Source organism: Drosophila bipectinata, chromosome 4 (genome assembly GCF_030179905.1).
Source record: "Drosophila bipectinata strain 14024-0381.07 chromosome 4, DbipHiC1v2, whole genome shotgun sequence".
Classification (NCBI taxonomy): Eukaryota; Metazoa; Arthropoda; class Insecta; order Diptera; family Drosophilidae; genus Drosophila; species Drosophila bipectinata.
The window spans coordinates 2,573,184-2,599,052 of record NC_091740.1 but is presented as its reverse complement, the minus strand read 5'-3'; the positions used below and the strand labels follow the sequence as shown (position 1 = coordinate 2,599,052).

Sequence of the window (25,869 nt, the reverse complement as noted above, 5' to 3'; positions counted from 1 at the left end):
CAAGGCTATTTTGGGCGTGAATTATACAAATTATGCATTCTAGTATGTCTAAAGCTAAGATCGTCATTAAGACTTGTACAGATTATGCAGATTGTACAGATTATATTTTTTGTTAGTTGATCGGACCTTCCAAATTTTGTAAGGATCGGCCGACTATATCCTATAGCTGCCATATAACTGAACCAATTTTGGAATTTTTGAAGATAGATGCTTGGGGTTTGTTTTAGCTTTATTTAAATAAATTGGTTATATTACGATATTCTCATGAGGATCGGCCAACTATAACCGATGTTTCTGGTTTTACCTGCTTTCCTTTTTTGTTATGTATATGTTTGTATTTTTTGGATAATAACAACGTGTCACTGTCACCTTTTCCTCTTTTTTTTTTATTTTTATTTAACAATTTTAATATTTACACAAGTCCACCCGGGGAAACCAATATGTAATTTAATATATGATAATATGATCTCTCATAAACCAAAATTACTTGGTTGCAGCTAAATATTAATTAATAAGTAAAAGAAACGAAAGATGCTGCCTCTTCAACGTTATAATTCGATCTCTCTATTTTTCTCTAATCTTAATCCGAACTTATCTTTTGCGGCGAGCGGGCAAAAGAGCGAATATGAGCTTTCGGTCCCGCTACGCTATCTTTCCGCTAAGCTTTGCTATACTAGATTTGGATAACTAACAATTATAATAACAATTTTAACAATAACAATTAAAATAAAAAAAAACTTTAAAAATTAATAAAATCCGTTTCGTATCCGAACACTCTATTTTGTGGGGAAGCGTTTTCCCTGTTCCGGAGCTTGTCCTGGGCTAGTTTAATCTTATCCTGTATTTCGTATTGTGGCTCATTCGATTGTGTCTAAACCACGTCGGCCGGCCTCTTGTCGATGACCGAATGGATAGATTTGTTACATCTGGCCGTGCGAGTTCAACGATGGTTTGTTGTCGCAATATATGACCTTGGCCTTAGGGAAAATGTTCATCAGCTGCAGTAGCACTGGTTTGAGGTCCTCTATAGTTCTAGAGGGAATTGGTTAGACGACGGCAAATTTCAAGAATTTGTCGATGCATGTAAGGAAATACTTTTTATCCGTGAAGAAAATGTCTATGTGCATTCTATAGCATTTCTCCTACATGAGATGGGATTGGCGTTTCGCCAAGCTCATGTTTCTTTGGATGTCTGTCGTATTTAGCCTTAGCGCAAGTCTTGCAAGTAGCGATTATTTCGTTCGCTAACTTGGTCATTTTTGAGAAGTAGTAGTCGGAGAGTACCTGCTTCACGTTTTCTTGGGCAGATCTGTGAGCTCTGTTGTGCTGAACAGTGAGAATTTCTCGCCTCTCAGCAACTGCAAAAATGTCCGTTACTCGTTTTTTGCAGTGCCAAAATTTGGTGGCAGGGAATCGCCGAACCAATTTGTCCTATATTATTGGTAGCGTGTGCAAATCGTAATGAATTAATAGTAGTTTAGGAACTATTATGTTTGCAGCAATGACTCCTCGCAAGTGAAGTCAATAATATGCCGTCTCTTGTTTCCAAAGAGAAAGAAGCTTCGTTTTGACGGAAAGCGTGCTTCCTCCAGAGTTAACTGGTTTTGACAGCAATTTAGTGGGTTGGTTTTGAAAGTGTGGGTTAGAGACAGCTAACTGTTAATTGTGGCCGCGCTTGAGAATGCCTCTTCCTCTTCTACAACCTTAAATTGTTGTCTCGAGAGGGCATCCGCAACGATGTTGTCTATGCCAGCCATGTAAAAGACTTTGGCACCACACTCGCCGATGAGTTCTTTCCACCTTTTAGTTTTGGTGTTCGGATTGGAATCCGATACCGCGTAGGTCAGCGGTTGGTGGTCAGTGTAGTGACCACATATAAGTAGTAACGCAGCTTTTTTTGCGCCCAACTATAGCTAACAGCTCCCTTTCGTTGGTAGCATAGTTAACCTCTCTGTACTTTAAGGTCCTAAAGATCATAGTAATGGGTCGTTCCTCTTCGGAAAGCACTGCACGAATGACGTACGCTGAGGTATCTATCGTTACATCAAATACCTTTTTGTAATCGGGGTATTTAAGGATGACATCCTCAGAGGCCAGGATGTTACGCAGCTTTTCGAAGGCTAGCCGTTGCGGCTTAGTAAACTCTACCTGGATGTTTCTGGATCTGTATCTGCTGACATTTCCATGTTCCACTTTTAAAATGTTCGAAATGGGCTTAGCTATTGACGCAAAATCTTTAAGAAGGCATCTATAATAGCCGGCCAAGCTCATGAATGATCTTACTTCAAATAGGTTTTTGGGCTCCGGGAATTCCTGACTTGACTTTTTCCGGGTCTTTCGTAGTCCCATTGTTAGTAACTATAAACCCTAAAAAGTTTACGCTTTTTTTTGAGAAAGACCGATTTTTGTGCTGACACCCTCATGTTGGCGTCGTGCCAACAAAAAACCAAAAATTCCACGGGATTAGAAAGAGTACATGTTTGGCTCTGGTATTAACTGGTATAAAATCTGGTATAAAATTAAAAAAAAAAAAATTTTTTTTAATTTGGAACCGATTGGATTAATAGTTTTTTAGTAACCTAATGCGCCAGTCGTAAAAGAACTGTTTCGAGAAAAACGCGTTTAAACGCGCCGTCGCATGACGCTTCCACCATAAATCGGCTATATCTTCAAGAGTTTTTGAAATTTTTACTTGAAATTTTAAAGAAACATTCTTAAATAATTTCAAATTAAATAAAAAAAATTGATTTTTTGAAACCAAGAATGGGGGGGGGGGGGTCCCTTAAATAAAAACAAAAACGAGAAAAGAAAGCTAACTTCGGGCGGAGCCGAAGTTGATATACCCTTGCAGTTAAAACCGGATATATATCGCAAACATCGGATATAGTTGGCCGATCCTTATGAGAATATTATAATAAAACCAACTAATTACAATAAAATATCTAATAAAAAGTCCGAAACTTCTATCTTCAAAAATACCAAAGTTGGTATTTCTACCAAAAACCATTTCCGATCGTTCAGTTATATGGCAGCTATAAGATATAGTCGGCCGATAGTTATGAAATTCGGTTGGTCGAATTAACTGACCACAAATATAATCTATACCAAGTTCCAGCTTTCTATCTTCAAAAACACGAAATTTGGGTCATTTCCGATCGTTCAGTTATATGGAAGCTATAGGCATTTGGCCAGAAATAGCTCTCATGTAAAATTTGAATTAACTTTAAAAACACCGAACTTATACCATTTCCGATCAATTCTATATGGCAGCTATAGGATATAGCCGGGCGGTCCCGGTCGTTCCGACTTATATACTGCGTGCAAAGGAAAGAAGGGTGTGTGCAAAGTTTTAAGACGATAGCTTTAAAACAGAGACACTAGTTCGCGTAGAAACAGACAGACAGACGGACAGACAGACAACAGGCAGACGCGTAGAAACTAGTTCGCGTAGAAACAGACAGACGGACAGACAGACGGACAGACAGACAACAGGCAGACAGACAGACGGACATGCTTTTATCAACTCAGGAGGTGATCCTGATAAAGATATATATACTTTATAGGGTCGGAAATGTCTCCTTCACTGCGTTGCACACTACCAACGCAACGAGGACTTTTTCAGCGCTTCACTACATTTTAAGTGAGCGACAAAGCTCTTTAAGTGCAGAAACTTTAAATTCTCTACTTGTTTTTAAGCTAAATACAGTCGATTCCCGATAATTCGTACCCCGCTAAATTGAAAATCGCGAAAACTCGTAAAAAATTCTGACCCCTTGAAAAAAAACTCGTTAGTTCGTAAAAATTCCATACATTTTGGTCCCCTCGTTAATTCGTAGTATTTGGCGCAACGCAAAGAATATTGAACCTCTTATATATCGTAATTTTGTTTCGTAACCTCTTATAAATTGTAATGCGATGCAAAATTTTTTGTAGTTAAAGCACCGTTAGATTTTTACCGTTAGATTTTTTTTTATGAATTTTGTGTTTCTCTTACTGTTTTCGTTTAGTTTGCTGTTACCAATTATTGTTACCAAAAATTACCAATTATTTTAAAGCTTGAAGTTTTGTTTTTTATAATTTAATGTTTCTGCTTAATTGTTTAATTTTTTAATGTTTGAAAAATGTACATACTTATAATGTTTGTTTCATTTTAATAAAGTTAAATACATATGTAAACATAATGTGAAATGTAAAAACCCCGTTTATTCAACTCTTTCATTTTTGAGCCCCGTTAAATAGAAATCTCGATAATTCCCGTCCTATTCGTAAAAAAAAAAGATCCCCTTGCCATTTCGAATTATCGGGACTCGACTGTACTAAAAAATATAACGTACAAAGGTATTGTTGGATGATGAAGACGCTAGTCGGGAAACCGACATCACTTCTGAAGAAGAAAAATTCAAGACCAGCGTTTCAGCATCATTCGGGCATTGCTGAAATGACAAAAAGATTCAAAGTAGTAAAAAATTTGAACGAAGTGTTCTCTTTTTTATGGAAGTTCCCCACTTTGGATTAAGATACTCTCCAGACGTTTGCCGGAGAATTCACGAAGAAGTACGATGCTGATGTTTCCGAAGAGTTGAAAGATGAAATCGTCCACCTCAAACATATATATGTAGCGTAATTTTGAAAAGAACCTTCCTCCATTTGCATTGCTGAACGCTCTTTACTCAAAAACCTTCAGAATTTTTTTCCAAATATCTGTGTTGCTTTAAGAATTTGTTGTACTCTCCCTGTCAGTGTCGTTAGTGGAAAACGGTCCTTCAGTGTTTTATCGCGAGCTAAACACTTTCACAGATCTCGTTCTACACAAGAGCGTTTTACTGGTCTGGCGATTTGATGTTTGGAGTCGGAGTTAACAAGGCAGTTGGATTTCAGCGTAATAATCGATTCCTTTGCCTCTGCTAAAGCGCGAAAAGCGAATTTAAGTGGATAAAAACTAACCGTAATAGCGACGATAACTTGAAAATAAGTACTTTTTTTTATAACAGTCCTGTTACGAGTCCTTGCCTTTGTGTTTACGCCATTCTCGAATATTGTGTCCATTTCGTATCACTTTAATTTTTTCAGGAAATAAAATTTCATATTACACTCTAATTTTTATATTGATCTTTATCATTCGAGTAGTAGTAGAAATAAAATATATTTGAAACTTTCTAAATCTCTTTTATTTCAAAGTTCTGGAACAAACTTCTTATCGCGATTCTGTATATATAAATATGTATCTATACATTAACAAAATTCAACATAATTTTCGTTATTTTCAAAATATTTCTTATTAAGTAGGGGCCAGTGAGTTTTACCCCCCAGGGCCCGAAATTACCTCTCTACGGGCCTGGCTGCCATATAACTGAACAATCGGAAATGACGGAACTTTCTTGTTTTTGAAGATGGAAAGTTGGAACTGTTGTACAGATTCTATTTTTTGTTAGTTGATCCGACCTACCAAATTTTATAAGGATCGGCCGACTACATCCTATAGCTGTAATATAACTGAACGATCGGAAATTATCCATCTTTCGTGATTTTGAAGATGGAAAGTCTGAACATTGTACAGATTATATTTTTTGTTAGTTGATCGGACCTACCAAATTTTATAAGGATCGGCCGTCTATATCCTATAGCTGCCATATAACTGAACCAATTTTGGTATTTTTGAAGATAGATGCTTGGGGTTTGTTTTAGCTTTATTTAAATAAATTGGTTATATTACGATATTCTCATGAGGAACGGCCAACTATAACCGATGTTTCTGGTTTTACCTGCTTTCCTTTCTTGTTATGTATATGTTTGTATTTTTTGGATAATAACAACGTGTCACTGTCACCTTTTCCTCTTTTTTTTTATTTTTATTTAACAATTTTAATATTTACACAAGTCCACCCGGGGAAACCAATATGTAATTTAATATATGATAATTTGATCTCTCATAAACCAAAATTACTTGGTTGCAGCTAAATATTAATTAATAAGTAAAAGAAACGAAAGATGCTGCCTCTTCAACGTTATAATTCGATCTCTCTATTTTTCTCTAATCTTAATCCGAACTTATCTTTTGCGGCGAGCGGGGCAAATTAGCAAAAAAGCGAATATGAGCTTTCGCTTCCGCTACGCTATCTTTCCGCTAAGATTTGCTTTACTAGATTTGGATAACTAACAATTATAATAACAATTTTAACAATAACAATTAAAATAAAAAAAAACTTTAAAAATTAATAAAATCCGTTTCGTATCCGAACACTCTATTTTGTGGGGAAGCGTTTTCCCTGTTCCGGAGCTTGTCCTGAGCTAGTTTAATCTTATCCTGCATTTCGTATTGTGGCTCATTCGATTGTGTCTAAACCACGTCGGCCGGCCTCTTGTCGATGGCCGAATGGATAGATTTGTTATATCTGGCCGTAGCCAGTAGGATCAGCTTACGGTATCGCAAATGCCTTTACCGATTTAAAGGCATCTAGCAAAGCTCTACCAGAGTGCTGTGGAAGCGTTCCACTTGTCCGTTTGAGACACTGTGGAGGGGCGGCGCATTTGTGGTTTTCCTGCATGGCCACGATGGAGTGCGAGTTCAACGATGGTTTGTCGTCGCAATATATGACCTTGGCCTTAGGGAAAATGTTCATCAGCTGCAGTAGCACTGGTTTGAGGTCCTCTATAGTTCTAGAGGGAATTGGTTAGACGACGGCAAATTTCAAGAATTTGTCGATGCATGTAAGGAAATACTTTTTATCTCCTACATTTCTCCTACATGAGATGGGATTGGTGTTTCGCAACTGCAAAAATGTCCGTTACTCGTTTTTTGCAGTGCCAAAATTTGGTGGCAGGGAATCGCCGAACCAATTTGTCCTGTATTATTGGTAGCGTGTGCAAATCGTAATGAATTAATAGTACTTTAGGAACTGTTATGTTTGCAGCAATGACTCCTCGCAAGTGAAGTCAATAATATGCCGTCTCTTGTTTCCAAAGAGAACGAAGCTTCGTTTTGACGGAAAGCGTGCGTCCTCCAGAGTTAACTGGTTTTGAAAGCAATTTAGTGGGTTGGTTTTGAATGTGTGGGTTAGAGACAGCTAGCTGTTAATTGTGGCCGCGCTTGAGAATGCCTCTTCCTCTTCTACAACCTTAAATTGTTGTCTCGAGAGGGCATCCGCAACGATGTTGTCTATGCCAGCCATGTAAAAGACTTTGGCACCACACTCGTCGATGAGTTCTTCCCACCTTTTAGTTTTGGTGTTCGGATTGGAATCCGATACCGCGTAGGTCAGCGGTTGGTGGTCAGTGTAGTGACCACATATAAGTAGTAACGCAGCTTTTTTGGCGCCCAACTATATAGCTAACAGCTCCCTTTCGTTGGTAGCATAGTTAACCTCTCTGTACTTTAAGGTCCTAAAGATCATAGTAATGGGTCGTTCCTCTTCGGAAAGCACTGCACGAATGACGTACGCTGAGGTATCTATCGTTACATCAAATACCTTTTTGTAATCGGGGTATTTAAGGATGACATCCTCAGAGGCCAGGATGTTACGAAGCTTTTCGAAGGCTAGCCGTTGCGGCTTGGTAAACTCTACCTGGATGTTTCTGGATCTGTATCTGCTGACATTTCCATGTTCCACTTTTAAAATGTTCGAAATGGGCTTAGCTATTGACGCAAAATCTTTAAGAAGGCATCTATAATAGCCGGCCAAGCTCATGAATGATCTTACTTCAAATAGGTTTTTGGGCTCCGGGAATTCCTGACTTGACTTTTTCCGGGTCTTTCGTAGTCCCATTGTTAGTAACTATAAACCCTAAAAAGTTTACGCTTTTTTTTAGAAAGACCGATTTTTGTGCTGACACCCTCATGTTGGCGTCGTGCAGGCTCTTTAGAACACAGTCTACGTGCCGTATGTGGGCGTTTTCGTCTTCTGAGAAAACGATAACATCATCGACATAAACATAATAAAATTTGCCAATCTGCTATCGCACTATGTCGTCGATGGTTCTTTGGAAGATTCTGGCAGCATTCCTCAACCCGAATGACAGTCGGCGAAACTCGTATTTTGAGGATAATGATGCGATAGTCAATTAGTAAAAGTGACCGTGTTATTAAATGAACTTAAATAATTATTTAATGATAATTAATTAATTAATTAATTAATAATTATTATTATATATTATATATTATTATAATTATATTAATTAATTAATTATAATTATTAGTGATAATTAGTTCCAGTAACATGAGGGAAATACCTCATAACATTCATAACACTCATAAAGAGAAAGCGTTTAATGAGAACATGAGCGTAAAAAAGAAAGAAAGAACTCGCTCTGGGGCCTGCTGAGGCCTGTCGCAAGAAATTTTTGCGTCCATTTTCGTTCTATGAAATGGGTCGTCTATATGCTGTATGGTTAGTGGTATAAGATAGCTTAGGGCGCAGCCGAAGCCTAAGCTCATACACGCTCTTGTGAGAATTGGCCCCGCTCGCCGCAAAAGATAAGTTAGGCTTAAGATTTAGAGAAAAATAGATAGATCAAATTATATTTCGACAGAATATTTCGTTTCTTTTACTTATTGTTTAATATTTAGCTGCAACCAAGTATTTTTGGTTTATAATAGATATAATTATAATATAATCTCAAAAAACATATTGGTTCATAATATAAACATCAAACATAATAAACAATATTAAAATTGTTAAGGGGACACCCCCATTCTCAATTTCATATTTTGACGATTTTCAATGGGCTGGCAAATGAACATAAATTATTTTTTAGGGTTGTACTTGAAGACATAAAAATGAACAAAAAAATTTTACATTTTTTTTTTTTGATTTTGTTTTTGGGATCAAACAAAAGCCCTTCTTTTCGGCGGCGCATGTGATTTCCGCTCACTGATTTAAAACCAAAAATTCCACGGGATTAGAAAGAGTACATGTTTGGCTCTGGTATAAACTGGTATAAAATCTGGTATAAAATTAAAAATAAAGCTATCGTCCGTTAAATAAAAACAAAAACGAGAAAAGAAAGCTAACTTCGGGCGGAGCCGAAGTTGATATACCCTTGCAGTTAAAACCGGATATATATCGCAAACATCGGATATAGTTGGCCGATCCTTATGAGAATATTATAATAAAACCAACTAATTACAATAAAATATCTAATAAAAAGTCCGAAACTTCTATCTTCAAAAATACCAAAGTTGGTATTTCTACCAAAAACCATTTCCGATCGTTCAGTTATATGGCAGCTATAAGATATAGTCGGCCGATAGTTATGAAATTCGGTTGGTCGGATTAACTGACCACAAATATAATCTATACCAAGTTCCAGCTTTCTATCTTCAAAAACACGAAATTTGGGTCATTTCCGATCGTTCAGTTATATGGGAGCTATAGGCATTTGCCCAAAAATAGCTCTCATGTAAAATTTGAACTAACTTTAAAAACACCGAGCTTATACCATTTCCGTTCAATTCTATATGGCAGCTATAGGATATAGCCGGTTATATACTGCGTGCAAAGGAAAGAAGGGTGTGTGCAAAGTTTTAAGACGATAGCTTTAAAACAGAGAGACTAGTTCGCGTTGAAACAGACAGACGGACAGACAGACGGACTGACAGACAACAGGCAGACGCGTAGAAACTAGTTCGCGTAGAAACAGACAGACGGGCAGACAGACGGACAGACAGACAACAGGCAGACAGACAGACGGACATGCTTTTATCAACTCAGGAGGTGATTCTGATAAAGATATATATACTTTATAGGGTCGGAAATGTCTCCTTCACTGCGTTGCACACTACCAACGCAACGAGGACTTTTTCAGCGCTTCACTACATTTTAAGTGAGCGACAAAGCTCTTTAGGTGCAGAAACTTTAAATTCTCTACTTGTTTTTAAGCTAAATACAGTCGATTCCCGATAATTCGTACCCCGGTAAATCGAAAATCACGATAACTCGTAAAAAATTCTGACCCCGTTAAGATCCCCTTGCCATTTCGAATTATCGGGACTCGACTGTACTAAAAAATATAACGTACAAAGGTATTGTTGGATGATGAAGACGCTAGTCGGGAAACCGACATCACTTCTGAAGAAGAAAAATTCAAGACCAGCGTTTCAGCATCATTCGGGCATTGCTGAAATGACAAAAAGATTCAAAGTAGTAAAAAATTTGAACGAAGTGTTCTCTTTTTTATGGAAGTTCCCCACTTTGGATTAAGATACTCTCCAGACGTTTGCCGGAGAATTCACGAAGAAGTACGATGCTGATGTTTCCGAAGAGTTGAAAGATGAAATCGTCCACCTCAAACATATATATGTAGCGTAATTTTGAAAAGAACCTTCCTCCATTTGCATTGCTGAACGCTCTTTACTCAAAAACCTTCAGAATTTTTTTCCAAATATCTGTGTTGCTTTAAGAATTTGTTGTACTCTCCCTGTCAGTGTCGTTAGTGGAAAACGGTCCTTCAGTGTTTTATCGCGAGCTAAACACTTTCACAGATCTCGTTCTACACAAGAGCGTTTTACTGGTCTGGCGATTTGATGTTTGGAGTCGGAGTTAACAAGGCAGTTGGATTTCAGCGTAATAATCGATTCCTTTGCCTCTGCTAAAGCGCGAAAAGCGAATTTAAGTGGATAAAAACTAACCGTAATAGCGACGATAACTTGAAAATAAGTACTTTTTTTTATAACAGTCCTGTTACGAGTCCTTGCCTTTGTGTTTACGCCATTCTCGAATATTGTGTCCATTTCGTATCACTTTAATTTTGTCAGGAAATAAAATTTCATATTACACTCTAATTTTTATATTGATCTTTATCATTCGAGTAGTAGTAGAAATAAAATATATTTGAAACTTTCTAAATCTCTTTTATTTCAAAGTTCTGGAACAAACTTCTTATCGCGATTCTGTATATATAAATATGTATCTATACATTAACAAAATTCAACATAATATTCGTTATTTTCAAAATATTTCTTATTAAGTAGGGGCCAGTGAGTTGTACCCCCCCGGGCCCGAAATTTCCTCTCTACGGGCCTGGCTGTCATATAACTGAACAATCGGAAATGACGGAACTTTCTTGTTTTTGAAGATGGAAAGTTGGAACTGTTGTACAGATTCTATTTTTTGTTAGTTGATCCGACCTACCAAATTTTATAAGGATCGGCCGACTACATCCTATAGCTGTAATATAACTGAACGATCGGAAATTACCCAACTTTCATGTTTTTGAAGATGGAAAGTCTGAACATTGTACAGATTATATTTTTTGTTAGTTGATCGGACCTACCAAATTTTATAAGGATATAAAATTTTATATAAATTTTATAAGGATGCCTCTTCAACGTTATAATTCGATCTCTCTATTTTTCTCTAATCTTAATCCGAACTTATCTTTTGCGGCGAGCGGGGCAAATTAGCAAAAGAGCGAATATGAGCTTTCGCTTCCGCTACGCTATCTTTCCGCTAAGCTTTGCTATACTAGATTTGGATAACTAACAATTATAATAACAATTTTAACAATAACAATTAAAATAAAAAAAAACTTTAAAAATTAATAAAATCCGTAATGTATCCGAACACTCTATTTTGTGGGGAAGCGTTTTCCCTGTTCCGGAGCTTGTCCTGGGCTAGTTTAATCTTATCCTGTATTTCGTATTGTGGCTCATTCGATTGTGTCTAAACCACGTCGGCCGGCCTCTTGTCGATGGCCGAATGGATAGATTTGTTATATCTGGCCGTAGCCAGTAGGATCAGCTCTACGGTATCGCAAATGCCTTTACCGATTTAAAGGCATCTAGCAAGCTCTACCAGAGTGCTGTGGAAGCGTTCCACTTGTCCGTTTGAGACACTGTGGAGGGGCGGCGCATTTGTGGTTTTCCTGCATGGCCACGATGGAGTGCGAGTTCAACGATGGTTTGTCGTCGCAATATATGACCTTGGCCTTAGGGAAAATGTTCATCAGCTGCAGTAGCACTGGTTTGAGGTCCTCTATAGTTCTAGAGGGAATTGGTTAGACGACGGCAAATTTCAAGAATTTGTCGATGCATGTAAAGAAATACTTTTTATGCGTGAAGAAAATGTCTATGTGCATTCTATAGCATTTCTCCTACATGAGATGGGATTGGCGTTTCGCCAAGCTCATGTTTCTTTGGATGTCTGTCGTATTTAGCCTTAGCGCAAGTCTTGCAAGTAGCAATTATTTCGTTCGCTAACTTGGTCATTTTAGAGAAGTAGTAGTCGGAGAGTACCTGCTTCACGTTTTCTTGGGCAGATCTGTGAGCTCTGTTGTGCTCAACAGTGAGAATTTCTCGCCTCTCAGCAACTGCAAAAATGTCCGTTACTCGTTTTTTGCAGTGCCAAAATTTGGTGGCAGGGAATCGCCGAACCAATTTGTCCTGTATTATTGGTAGCGTGTGCAAATCGTAATGAATTAATAGTACTTTAGGAACTGTTATGTTTGCAGCAATGACTCCTCGCAAGTGAAGTCAATAATATGCCGTCTCTTGTTTCCAAAGAGAACGAAGCTTCATTTTGACGGAAAGCGTGCTTCCTCCAGAGTTAACTGGTTTTGAAAGCAATTTAGTGGGTTGGTTTTGAATGTGTGGGTTAGAGACAGCTAACTGTTAATTGTGGCCGCGCTTGAGAATGCCTCTTCCTCTTCTACAACCTTAAATTGTTGTCTTGAGAGGGCATCCGCAACGATGTTGTCTATGCCAGCCATGTAAAAGACTTTGGCACCACACTCGCCGATGAGTTCTTTCCACCTTTTAGTTTTGGTGTTCGGATTGGAATCCGATACCGCGTAGGTCAGCGGTTGGTGGTCAGTGTAGTGACCACATATAAGTAGTAACGCAGCTTTTTTTGCGCCCAACTATAGCTAACAGCTCCCTTTCGTTGGTAGCATAGTTAACCTCTCTGTACTTTAAGGTCCTAAAGATCATAGTAATGGGTCGTTCCTCTTCGGAAAGCACTGCACGAATGACGTACGCTGAGGTATCTATCGTTACATCAAATACCTTTTTGTAATCGGGGTATTTAAGGATGACATCCTCAGAGGCCAGGATGTTACGCAGCTTTTCGAAAGCTAGCCGTTGCGGCTTGGTAAACTGGATGTTTCTGGATCTGTATCTGCTGACATTTCCATGTTCCACTTTTAAAATGTTCGAAATGGGCTTAGCTATTGACGCAAAATCTTTAAGAAGGCATCTATAATAGCCAGCCAAGCTCATGAATGATCTTACTTCAAATAGGTTTTTGGGCTCCGGGAATTCCTGACTTGACTTTTTCCGGGTCTTTCGTAGTCCCATTGTTAGTAACTATAAACCCTAAAAAGTTTACGCTTTTTTTTGAGAATGACCGATTTTTGTGCTGACACCCTCATGTTGGCGTCGTGCAGGCTCTTTAGAACACAGTCTACGTGCCGTATGTGGGCGTTTTCGTCTTCTGAGAAAACGATAACATCATCGACATAAACAAAATAAAATTTGCCAATCTGCTATCGCACTATGTCGCCGATGGTTCTTTGGAAGATTCTGGCAGCATTCCTCAACCCGAATGACAGTCGGCGAAACTCGTATTTTAAGGATAATGATGCGATAGTCAATTAGTAAAAGTGACCGTGTTATTAAATGAACTTAAATAATTATTTAATGATAATTAATTAATTAATTAATTAATAATTATAATTAATTAATTAGTAATTATTAATGATAATTAGTTCCAGTAACATGAGGGAAATACTTCATAACATTCATAACACTCATAAAGAGAAAACGTTCAATGAGAACATGAGCGTAAAAAAGAGAGAAAGAACTCGCTCTGGGGCCTGCTGAGGCCTGTCGCAAGAAATTTTTACGTCCATTTTCGTTCTATGAAATGGGTCGTCTATATGCTGTATGGTTAGTGGTATAAGATAGCTTAGGGCGCAGCCGAAGCCTAAGCTCATACACGCTCTTGTGAGAATTGGCCCCGCTCGCCGCGAAAGATAAGTTAGGCTTAAGATTTAGAGAAAAATAGATAGATCGAATTATATTTCGACAGAATATTTCGTTTCTTTTGCTTATTGTTTAGTATTTAGCTGCAACCAAGTATTTTTGGTTTATAATAGATATAATTATAATATAATCTCAAAAAACATATTGGTTCATAATATAAACATCAAACATAATAAACAATATTAAAATTGTTAAGGGGACACCCCCATTCTCAATTTCATATTTTGACGATTTTCAATGGGCTGGCAAATGAACATAAATTATTTTTTAGGGTTGTACTTGAAGACATAAAAATGAACAACAAAATTTTACAAATTTTTTTTTTGGTTTTGTTTTTGGGATCAAACAAAAGCCCTTCTTTTCGGCGGCGCATGTGATTTCCGCTCACTGATTTAAAACCAAAAATTCCACGGGATTAGAAAGAGTACATGTTTGGCTCTGGTATTAACTGGTATTAAATCTGGTATAAAATAAACAAAAAAAAAAATTTTTTTAAATTTGGAACCGATTGTATTAATAGGTTTTTAGTAACCTAATGCGCCAGTCGTAAAAGGACTGTTTCGAGAAAAACGCGTTTAAACGCGCCGTCGCATGACGCTTCCACCATAAATCGGCTATATCTTCAAGAGTTTTTGAAATTTTTACTTGAAATTTTAAAGAAACATTCTTAAATAATTTCAAATTAAATAAAAAAAATTGATTTTTTGAAACCAAGAATGGGGGGGGGGGGGTCCCTTAAATAAAAACAAAAACGAGAAAAGAAAGCTAACTTCGGGCGGAGCCGAAGTTGATATACCCTTGCAGTTAAAACCGGATATATATCGCAAACATCGGATATAGTTGGCCGATCCTTATGAGAATATTATAATAAAACCAACTAATTACAATAAAATATCTAATAAAAAGTCCGAAACTTCTATCTTCAAAAATACCAAAGTTGGTATTTCTACCAAAAACCATTTCCGATCGTTCAGTTATATGGCAGCTATAAGATATAGTCGGCCGATAGTTATGAAATTCGGTTGGTCGAATTAACTGACCACAAATATAATCTATACCAAGTTCCAGCTTTCTATCTTCAAAAACACGAAATTTGGGTCATTTCCGATCGTTCAGTTATATGGAAGCTATAGGCATTTGGCCAGAAATAGCTCTCATGTAAAATTTGAATTAACTTTAAAAACACCGAACTTATACCATTTCCGATCAATTCTATATGGCAGCTATAGGATATAGCCGGGCGGTCCCGGTCGTTCCGACTTATATACTGCGTGCAAAGGAAAGAAGGGTGTGTGCAAAGTTTTAAGACGATAGCTTTAAAACAGAGACACTAGTTCGCGTAGAAACAGACAGACAGACGGACAGACAGACAACAGGCAGACGCGTAGAAACTAGTTCGCGTAGAAACAGACAGACGGACAGACAGACAACAGGCAGACAGACAGACGGACATGCTTTTATTAACTCAGGAGGTGATCCTGATAAAGATACATATACTTTATAGGGTCGGAAATGTCTCCTTCACTGCGTTGCACACTAACCATTTCCGATCGTTCAGTTATATGGCAGCTATAAGATATAGTCGGCCGATAGTTATGAAATTCGGTTGGTCGGATTAACTGACCAAACATATAATCTATACCAAGTTCCAGCTTTCTATATTTAAAAACACGAAATTTGGGTCATTTCCGATCGTTCAGTTATATGGGAGCTATAGGCATTTGGCCAAAAATAGCTCTCATGTAAAATTTGAACTAACTTTAAAAACACCGAACTTATACCATTTCCGATCAATTCTATATGGCAGCTATAGGATATAGCCGGGCGGTCCCGGTCGTTCCGACTTATATACTGCATGCAAAGGAAAGAAGGGTGTGTGCAAAGTTTTAAGACGATAGCTTTAAAACAGAGAGACTAGTTCGCGTTGAAACAGACAGACGGGCAGACAGACGGACAGACAGACAACAGACAGACAACAGACAGACAACAGGCAGACAGACAGACGGACATGCTTTTATCAACTCAGGAGGTGATCCTGATAAAGATATATATACTTTATAGGGTCGGAGATGTCTCCTTCACTGCGTTGCACACTTTTGCCCAAAATTTAATACCCCCATGTGTATAATAACTTCAAAGCATCTATCAAGAACGGCTATAGTCGAATTTCCCGACTATATTATGCCCGGTACTCATGTCTTCCACCCACACTTTAACTAACCTTTGAAGTTTAAACTTTAACAGCAAGGACTATCAGCAAAAAATTTGTGTTGCATACTTTTGCGCATTTGCCAAAAAAAACCTCCAGCCCCCTAATACTTCCTACGTCATTAATACCGATTCAGTAGGGAAGCAGACTAAAATGGATATTACTCTAAAAATTTTCCGATTTGGCTGCTTTTTCATTTGTAAGTGAAGATTAGCCATTGGAACAGTTTGACATCAAAAAATTTTACAAAAACATTAACGAACATTTGGCTGATTTGTTTTTTATATATATATATATATTATATGGCCATGACAACCCTTTTATCGGGTCTCGGCCTGAAGCGCAATGTGCCTCCACGCGACTCTGTCTTGGGCGCGCCTTCGCCAGTTGGTAACACCAAGTTTCCATCACCTGGACAGGGTTTCCATCACCTGGTCTTGCCATCGCGTTCGGGGTCGTCCTCTCCTTCGTGTCCCAACAATCACCGCATCAAACACCTTACGGGCCGGAGCGTCTTCATCCATACGGGCAACGTGGCCCAGCCAGCGAAGTCTTTGAGATTTCACTCGACTGGCTACGTCAACATCACCGTACAGCTCATACAGCTCGTGGTTGTATCTGATGCGATAAACATCGTCCACGCAGATTGGGCCAAAGATTTTACGAAGAATTTTCCTCTCGAACACTCCAAGAGCAGCTGCATCTGATTGCGTCACTGTCCAGCACTCCGCACCATATAGGAGTACTGGAAGAATGAGCGTCTTGTAGAGTGTGATTTTTGTGCGTCGAGAGAGAGCTCTACTATTAAACTGCCTACTGAGCCCAAAGTAACACCTGTTGGCAAGTGTTATTCTCCGCTTAATCTCCAGACTGACATCATTTGTGCTTGTTATAGCAGTGCCTAGGTAGATAAACTCCTTGACGGACCCAAAGCTATAGTTTTCTGCAGTCAGCTGAGAATCAAGGCGCCGCGATTCTCTGCTAGAGCACACCATAAACTTTGTTTTCTCCATATTCACTGCTAGTCCTACTTTTGCTGATTCCTTTTCAATAGCCCCGAAGGCTCCTGTGACATCACGCTTGGTGCGGCCAATGATATAAATATCATCAGCGTAACCAAGGAGCTGGACACATCTGTTGGTTAATATCGTGCCCGACCAATGTACACCAGCCTTTCTTATAATACTCTCCATTAAAATATTGAAGAGTATACAAGACAGCGAGTCACCTTGTCTGAGGCCACACTTGGTAATAAAGGTTTCGGATTGGCCACTTCCTACCTTGACAGAGCTGATGGTGTTGCTCAATGTCATTCTGCAAAGTCTAGTCAGCTTTGCTGGTATACCAAGCTCAGACATGGCGGCATATAGGCGATCTCGCCGGGGGCTATCAAATGCAGCTTTGTAGTCGACGAAGAGATGGTACGTGTCGATCTGGTTTTCGTAAGACTTCTCCAGGATTTGGCGCAAGGTGAAAATCTGGTCAACAGTGGACTTGCCAGGCCTGAACCCGCACGGATAAGGTCCAATCAGTGCTTCAGCATGGGGTTTCAGTCTTTCACACAATACGCTCGTTAGGACCTTGTATGCAACTGGAAGAAGACTAATTCCGCGGTAGTTGGTGCGCACCGTAGCATCACCCTTCTTCAGGATGGGACAGATCATGCTGAGGTTCCAGTCTTCGGGCATGCTCTCCGTGAGCCATATCTTACTGATTAGTTGGTGCATGCTCCCTACCAACATATCACCAGCTGCCTTAAACAATTCTGCCGGCAGGCCGTCAGCACCTGCAGACTTGTTGTTTTTAAGCCGTTGGATTGCATCCTTGACTTCGATATGACTTGGGATTGGCACTTCAATATCAGTGCCATAGATTGGGGTTCGTGGATCATAGTCTTCAGAGTCTGTGCTTGAGCCAGATAACAAACTCGAGAAGTGATCCCTCCTTAACCTCAGCACGACCTCTGTTTCTGTGACAAGATTTCCATCATTGTCCCTGCACGCCACTGTACCAGTCTTAAATCCTTGGGTCAGACGCTTGACCCTCTGGTAGAAGTTACGTGCTTCATTTCTGCATCTGCTGCTCTCTGTGCTCTCACACTCTCGCCTTTCCTGCTCTTTCTTCTTGCGTCTGAAAAGGCGTTTTTCGTCTCTTCTTCTCGACCTGTAGACATCCACAATCGCTCGTGTCGCCCCAGCTTGTAGTGTTCTTCCGTAGGCGGCATCCTTTGCAGCTGTTGCGTCATGACACTCCTGATCGTACCATGGATTCCTTGATAGAGGACGCTGGAATCCAAGCACTTCTTCAGCCGAAGCTCGCAGGGAGTGAGATATGAGCGCCCACATATCGCTTATGTCTTCAGGTATTGAAGGTGCTCGGCTTAATAGCCCCGAGACGTGAGTGGAGAATGCATTCTTCGCCTGTTGTGATTGCAGCTTTCCGATGACCAGCCTTCTTAACGCACTTCGACGTGCAATCTTCGCCACACATAGCCGTGTGCGAATCTTAGCTGCAACAAGATAATGGTCGGAGTCGATGTTGGGACCCCGACAGGATCGCACGTCGAGTATATTAGATGCGTGCCTTGCATCAATCACAACATGATCGATCTGATTTCTGGTCAGTCGATCGGGAGAGAGCCAAGATGCTTTATGGATGTCCAAATGACGGAATCCAGTACTACAAAGCCTATTAATCTGAGACCATTGCTCGAGGTGGTCTCAAGTAGGCTAAATCGCCCGACGGTGGCACCAAAGATGTCTTCTCGTCCTACCTTGGCATTAAAATCCCCGAGGAGAATTTTAATGTCATGGGAAGGACAGTGGCCATAAGCTCGGTCGAGCTCCGCATAGAAAGCGTCCTTGGTGGCATCATCCTTTTCCTCCGTTGGGGCATGTGCGCATATCAGGCTGATGTTAAAGAATTTGGCAGTAATTCGGATCGTTGCAATTCTCTCGTTTGTTGGCCGAAAGTGAGAGACTCCGCGCCGCAGCCTGGCACCTACAACGAAACCACAACCAAATTCATGCCGTTCTGGATGGCAGCTGTGGTAAATGTCACAGTTCTTCTTCTTTATGCAGCCTTGTCCTATCCATCGCATTTCCTGGATAGCAGTGATGTCAGCCCTACATTTGTTGAGGGTATCTGCTAGTTGTTGAGCAGCACCAGGTCTGTACAATGTTCGTACGTTCCAGGTGCATACTCTCAAATCATTGTCCTTTTTACGCTTGCTATGGTCGTCAACGTTAGATCGGTTCCTTTCCGAGGCTTCTCTTGCTTCCTTCGCTGAAATTGTGTTTTACATGGGTGGATTTCAAGTCCTACGCCACAACCTAGTTTATAGAGTTAGGACTCTCGTCGCGCGCTTTAGTTTGCCACTCAACGGCTGTCGAGCGACAATCCAGGGAGAACCACGTGGAGGTAGTGCGTCGGCTTGAAGAAAGCAGTGACAGGAATCATGCTGGCATTCACCAAGTTGAATGCAATCAGACACTTTGACCTGTATGCTTTCCCCCATTCTCCCCCATGGTTTTTCATATATACATACATATATTCACTATAGAAACAGTTTTTCAAACAAGCATTCAAGCATTTGCATTTTACAAATGGGCCCATTCTTTATACATTACATAGGCTCGGGCTGAATTCCTTTATTTACATACTAGCAGTACCCTGCCACGTTTCGCTGTGGCATATTGTTGTTGCACGCATAAAAAATAAGTCAAACAAAAAAGAATAATTTTCAAATTAATTAAATTCTGTAATACTTGTGGGTATACAATATTCTTTGTTTCTCCTCCTTAATCATTCATTATTATTTCTGTATTTTAGTATATAGGTTGCTCTTCACTCAAGCACCTTGTGATACACGACATTTTTTTTTTTTATTATCAGGCGCAAAAACAAACAACGCAGATGGTTTTCCGACCCGTGAACATGCCACGTATAATTGACCATGGGAAAAACATGAATGTTCTAGATTTAAACCACAAACTTTTAAGGATTGGGCTTGTGATTTGTTGATTGTCATGGCAAATGCAAGACGTATCGGAAATTGAAGTCTTTTAAATTCAAACGGCATATCGGTTGGGATCATCGGGATCCTCGGAATTAGAACTTCCTCACCTTTGAATTTTCCTATCATTATCGTAGCGTAAATTACATTGTTCATCAATTTACTAACCACCAAACGCGTACCGTTGCACAGTTTTGGTTGGTTTATGTTTCGAAGCATGATTACTACGGAGCCAACCTTTAGGCGTAAATTGTGCGGTGGTAAGCCAGGCACGTCCAAAGAGTTTAAAAATTCAATTGGATAGTTGGTGGCTTCATCTTCATTTGTGACGCAGTCAATAGATTTGAATGAATGCATTGTTCCAATGATCTTATTTTGAATTATGTAGTTCAGGTCATCTACATCTTTATTCTTAGCCGCTAAAATTGCTCGCTCACTCAACCATTCATTATTTTTGTAGTTAGAAATAATATTTGGAAATACATTGTTGATAAGTTCGTCTTTTGATGAGACAAAATTACAAAAATTATTTGGAAATGATATTAATCCGCTCGATTCATCGACAGGTACTTGACCATTACCGATAGTCAGAAATTGCTCCGAGAAATCTTCAGCAGATGTATCATTAAGCAATGTAACTCTCATGTTTGTTATCAGCTGCAGTTTCTTCACATAGCGCCATAGATTTGACGATTTGAGGCAAGCGTTTATTTCGTCGGCAGCCGCAGATCTTGGAATTACTGGCAACTTCACTTTATCATTAACGCAGCATAATCCAGGCGTTTCTCCGGAAAACTTTAATGCACCACAATACTCGCAAACAACGTCCATTTGCCCAATGCAAACGCTAGGATGCAAGCTGTAATCATTGCTGCAATCGTATCGAAACGCAGCTCGATTCAAATCAGCTAAAATTTTTCGTCGCAAATTAAAATCTATTTGAGAAGCACGAAGTCGAGCCTTACTATTGCGGCTCTGTTCACGTGCAATTTCTCGTTCTTCTTCAGTCCTTTCATATGCAGTATTTTGTATTCTTCTTGCATTACGGCTTTGTCGGGAAAGATTCGATCGTCTTGGTCGCGGCATTATTAATTAAACTTCACTTCACTTCAATCCACTTGTTAATTATTTATTTAATAGAAATAGTTTTAATATTGATTTCTTACAAATATCAATAGAGAGTGCAGAGGCTCTAGTGGTGCTTCAAGTTGAGGCAATTTCACTTTCCCGGAAGCGCAACACAATCTTTTTGGTTCGTTGTTAAATTTGAGAGCCTGACTATGAATTTGACTTCGTTTGTAACTGACATTTTGACATTTGACATTTTCTTCTTAGCTGTCTGCCTAAATAAAAAAGTATGGGCCAGGGAGGAACGCTGTCGAACGGGACAAAAAGTATCCTATGTCCTTCTCCTGGCTCTAAGCTACCTCCCTACCAATTTTCACTCAAATCTGTTCTTCCGTTCTTGATTTATAAGTGTTGTAACATAAAACACGTTGTTCTTTTATATATATAGATTATTAACTATTATTATTAAAAAAGTAGTCAAAAAATAAAATAAATAAAAAAAACATACAAGTGAAAGAAATAGAAGCTGAGAAGAAAAACCCACCCTCAAAAAAGCTTCTAAGACATTCGGACAAAATATCTTTTTTCTACACAAAAAGTTGTAGAAATAGTGAAAAAATAATATAAAAACAAGATAGGAAAGCTAACTTCGGGCGGCGTCAAAGTTACCCTTGCAGTTAAAACCGGATATATATCGCAAACATCGGATATAATTTGTTGATCCTTATGAGAATATGATACTATAACCCAATATATTATAATATAAAATCTAAAAAAAGAGTCCCAAACTTCTATCTTCAAAAATACCAAAGTTGGTATTTCTACCAAAAACCATTTCCGATCGTTCAGTTATATGGCAGCTATAGGATATAGTCGGTCGATCCTAATGAAATTTCGTAGGTTGGATCAACTGACCAAAAATAAAATCTGTACTAAGTTCCAGCTTTCTATCTTCAAAAACACGAAAGTTGGGTCATTTCCGATCGTTCAGTTATATGGCAGCTATAAGATATAGTCGGCCGATCCTTATGAAATTTGGCACGTCGTAATGTGTTGCCAAAAATACCTCAAATTTGTTACTGCGTTGCACACTTTTGCACAAAATTATAATACCCTCTGCAAGGGTATAAAAATGTAAGTAGGCTGTTCGTGCAAGAAAAATTATACAGAAAATAAAAAGTATTTTAAACAAATAAAAAGGATTCGCTAGGCCTCCTTAAAAAAAAAAGAGAGAAAATATATTAATTTTGTTTTTTTCTTTTCTCCTTTTTTTCCCCCTTTTCCTAAAAGGCTTAAAACTTGTCAAACTTATTGTGCAAGAGAAATAAAAAAATAATACAATAGGAAATACATGATTTAAAAAATAGATCCTTTTTTTTATTTTTTTCTTCGCTGAAATCTGAGTATGAAGAAATACATTTTTCTCTGAAATCTGAGTACGAATAAAAGCATTTGCGCAGCTAACTCATTTTTACTATTCGTAAAAAATAAAAACTGAGAATTTTTTTTTTTAATAAAAACGAGCCAAGTATTACGAAAAATAGATAAATGCATTACAATTAAAAAAAAAAAAAACAAAAAACAAAATATTTCAAAGTATTTCTCAGACCAAGAACAAAGTCGAAATTTGGGGGCAATGCAAAAGAAACCTTACTTTGCCAGACCTAAAAAAGGAGGCAATAATCAACCCAGTTCTTTTAAACAATATAGTAATATGGGAAACGCCCAGAAACAAACAAAGGCGGAGCCAATGGATGTGGATACCTCATCCCGTTTTAGACAGCTTTCGGCATGGGTAGCAGGGATATCGACAAGAACCCAACAGAAAATTAGCTTCATGCCCGAGGAACAGTCCGACGAAGAAGACTACGATCCCGTTGCGCAAGCATGCGCCACAGAAATAGAGGATGTCCTGGATGCAGAGGACTCCATTAATTTTTTAGGGGTAAAGTCCCTTCTCCCGTACATTGCGCGTACGCTGGCAGGAAGGGAAATAAAGCTTTTAATCAATACAGGTACCTCAAAAAATTATATTACTCCACTCCCGCTGAAAGGCGTCGTGGCTGTGGACACCCCATTTAAAGTTAAGTCAATCCACGGCTTTACAAAAATCGAGAAGAAATGTTTTGCTTCCATATTTAATGTTAAATCACCACTTTTCATTCTTAAAGTTCTGAAAGATTTTGATGGTATTATCGTTCTCGACTGCTTAAACAAGTGAATGCGAAACTCGATATTACTGCAAATGTTTTCCACACTAATAATGGATCCGAAAAGATCCAGTTCGCCAAGGCAGAAAATGTCAACTTCATCAAAATAGATGACGAGGACGTTCCCCCCACGGTAAAAGCTGCCTTTGACAAAATGATAGGCGAAAATTACAAAGCCTTCGCTGATTCAGACGAAGCACTTCCTTTTAATATAAATACTGTTGCTACAATTAAAACAGATGGGGAGCCAGTGTACTCAAAGTCGTACCCGCACCCCATGGGTGTAACTGAATTCGTCAACGCAGAGGTTAAACAACTTCTAGCGGACGGCGTAATAAGGCTATCCAAGTCTCCTTATAATAACCCAACGTGGGTTGTTGACAAAAAAGGAACCGACCAGAACGGGGTCAAGAAGAAGCGACTCGTTATCGACTTTAGAAAGCTAATCGAAAAAACCGTAGATGATAGATACCCTATCCCTGCGATTACGACAATATTATCGAACCTGGGCGAGTCAAAGTTTTTTACAACACTCGACCTTAAATCCGACTTCCACCAAATAGAGCTGGCAGAGAGAGACCGACATAAGACGGCTTTCTCAATAAACAATGGTAAATACGAATTTTGCAGATTACCATTTGGGCTAAAAAATGCTCCGAGCATTTTCCAAAGACCTATCGACGATGTGCTACGAGATGGAATTTCAAAGATATGCTATGTTTATGTCGACGATGTCATAATATACTCAAAGACGAAAGAGTACCATCTTAATGACATAAGATGGGTCCTAGGAAAACTTTCCGAGGCAGGTATGAGAGTATCTCAAGAAAAATCAAAGTTCTTCAAAAAGAGCGTTGAATACTTGGAATTCATAGTGACGCAAGGGGGCTTACGGACATCACCCGAAAAAGTCAGGGCCATCAAGCAATTTCCAGAGCCAAAGACCATTTTCGACCTAAGATCTTTCATAGGGTTGGCTAGCTACTATAGAGGCTTTATTAAGGCCTCTTACTAGGGCGAAAATAACTATGCAACCAACGAGCGGGAACTCCTCGCCATAGACTGGGCACTACAATACCTCCGCAATTATTTGTACGGAGTAAAAAATTTACAGATCTTTACCGACCACCAGCCACTCACTTACGCCGTCTCTGATAAAAATCCTAACGCTAAACTAAAGCGCTGGAAAGAAATTATTGACGACCACGGTGCAAAGGTGATTTATAAACCTGGTAAAGAAAACTTTGTCGCGTACGCGTTGTCCCGTTGTCAAAACGTTAACGCTTTAGAGGAAGAACAGGACTCCCATATGGCTACCATACACAGCGACGAATCGCTAACGTATACCACCGGTTAACTGTTTCAGGAATCAAATAATACTTGAAGAGAGTAACAGCTCGTCCGTAGACACGTTCATTTTGTTTAGAAGCAAAGTTAGACACATAGTAAAAATAAATGACCGCGGTAACCTACTGAATACCTTGCGGGAGGTGGTTAACGCCGAAGTGGTAAACGCAATATATTGCTCCCTACCAATCCTGGCATTTATTCAACACAAACTCATTGAACACTACGTTCAGACATTCAAAAAACTTTGTACAGGACATAACTAACGGAACCGAACAGAAAGAGATCATGGTAACCGAACACAATAGAGCGCATCGAGCAGCCCAGGAAAATGTGAAACAAGTCCTAAAGGAACTATTTTTTTCCAAATATGTTTCGACTAGCAACAGATGTAGCCTCAAACTGCAAAATCTGCTCCATGGCAAACAAACACCTGAGGAATAAGCTTACACCACTGTGCTCAGAAGAGGTTATTGATGCAGACCTGGGGACCACGGTCCTTATTAAAGGAAGGGTGGTCCACAAGGACAATCTACGTTAATCATCCTCACAAGATTTTGATGTACCCCTTTGTTCCTTTCTTTATACTTTCTAAGTTACGGGAATATTTTTTAATTTTCATACTAACGGCTGTTAGGACGGACGCGACATTAAGACTTAACGATTACACGAACGCAGACCAGACAGAGGCAATGACGAAGACATTCACATACGACCACAGAACACCAGTTAGTTGGTGACCACCCTTAAGTTCCACCACAGGGCTATTATAAGTATTAATTTAATTGGCTCTCCAGGTTATTGCAGGTACGCCTGACTTTGCTGATTGGGAGCAGGTAAGATCTAATCAGAACCGGTTAACGAGGACAGATGAAGGTCAGACAGAATTAAATATAAAATTTCAAGAACGTCTAAATGAGCTCGCTAACGAAATAAATCAGATTCAGAAATACGAAACAAATAAAGAAACGCACTTGTTGGAAATCATTTTAGCAAAGAATAGAATCATCATTACAGACCTAGAAAACATCCTTATGGGCCTAAC

The 25,869-nt window shown here is 39.0% G+C and overlaps 1 protein-coding gene across 3 annotated transcripts in view; it reads left to right on the top strand.

Moving 5' to 3' along the window:
• Ekar (Eye-enriched kainate receptor) overlaps positions 1 to 25,869 on the top strand; it is a 648,003-nt gene that overhangs the window by 131,180 nt on the left and 490,954 nt on the right. The gene's annotated exons all lie outside the window — the stretch shown is intronic.